We start from the raw sequence: 1557 nt of genomic DNA, 5'->3' as shown, positions 1-1557 counted from the left end.
TGCAGGTCACATTTAAAATGTAATGTGAACGTTCACACAAAAAGATCGGATTTTTTCAAAAAATCGGAACTGAGCATTAAGACCTGCAGTGTGAACGTAGCCTAAGGCAGCAAGAAGTAAAGAATCCGGCCTGTCTTTTCCAGAGCCGGTGAGTAAACTCGCCCTGAGGTTTTTTTTTTTAAGTTTTAAATTTTATATTTTTTTACCTCGCTCCGAGGTAAAGAGGCGGGACAGACGGTCTCTGCTCCCCACCTCTTCCTTCGTTTGTCTTCTAAATAAGCTGAGGTGGTCAGTAACATAATGAGTTTATGTTCCAGTTTTCATAGCAGCCTTGWGGAAATATGGCGCTTCACCTCACATGACTCATGCCRTCATAATTTTTATATACCTTCACCATAATTTGATACCGCGGTATAACAAAATACCTTCATACCGCCCAAGAATAGTTTTTTTAACCACCTCAGTAGAGAGCAGTACTAAATATCTGAATATTAGTATCTTAGCTTCTTCATCATCAGTGGCTTTTTTTTAATAGACAAGAAAGAAGGAGAAAGAAAGGAAAGAAAAGTTACAATGTAATGGAAAAAAGTGAAAGAAAGAATTGATGATATGTGAGATATACATCAAGAAAACAATACAATACTGTCTGCACACCTGCAAAGAATTAAGGCTACAAAACTTAGTAAAAGCATACACATATACATTTAGACAGATAAACAGATAAAGAATAGTTGCTGAGAGCTTTGTATGATAGACGGGAGATTTTCAACTATTCTGAATTGTGCAAACCTGACAACTCATTTACAGAAGAGCTCAGCCCAGTTTTTTTTATGGGCTGGTTAGTTCGCTGAACTGCAGCATCTGGAACACATYGTTGTAGCCAGATCTTTGAAATGATAATCACACAGAAGTCACACCTGAATTAGTTTTTCACTGTCCGCAGCTCCAGTTTCCCTGTTTAGTGGACAACAGATCTGGTGTTGGTGAAGTTGATAAACAAAAGATCCTCCACCAAAGTAGACCTTCTCTGTATTCTTATTTCTGTCTTCACTTTCATTACCATCACCGCCTCCGAGCAAACACAAAAATCCAGGGAGAGCCCGGAGGTCTTGCTATGTCCAGTGGTTTCTTGTGAGGATCCTTGAAAGTCCCAGAACAACATGCAAATCAGATATCCTGTAACTCCAAGAGAGGGTTGTTGTGTTTGATCTCAGACATACATTATCAGCACAGATACTGAGCCGTAACGAGCCAGAAAATATGCGCTGAAACAAGATGTGTCCTTCCTCGCTGCCATGGTTATACTTTATCAGGCAGAATTATTCAATTTTATAATGCAGTTTTCTTTTGATGTACAGTACGCCTTCCTCATACTTAAAATTCTGTTTTAGAGTTTAATGGTGATGTTTTAGGTGGGAAAGCAACTGAAGATTGTATATTAAAACCATGATTCTGATTTTTTTATATAGAGCTTTTAGATTATTGCATGAATACAAGAATTTGATTTATATGTATTTTATATACCTTTTGTTATATATAGCTTTATTCTGTTAGGTC

At 37.4% G+C, this 1557-nt stretch overlaps 1 protein-coding gene across 1 annotated transcript in view; it reads left to right on the top strand.

Moving 5' to 3' along the window:
* The window catches only part of atrn (attractin), a 151332-nt gene that overhangs the window by 27325 nt on the left and 122450 nt on the right, over positions 1-1557 (top strand). The window lies entirely within an intron of this gene.

Source organism: Austrofundulus limnaeus, unplaced genomic scaffold, assembly GCF_001266775.1.
Source record: "Austrofundulus limnaeus strain Quisiro unplaced genomic scaffold, Austrofundulus_limnaeus-1.0 Scaffold160, whole genome shotgun sequence".
NCBI classification, from domain to species: domain Eukaryota; kingdom Metazoa; phylum Chordata; class Actinopteri; order Cyprinodontiformes; family Rivulidae; genus Austrofundulus; species Austrofundulus limnaeus.
This window is presented reverse-complemented; position numbering and strand designations above follow the sequence as displayed.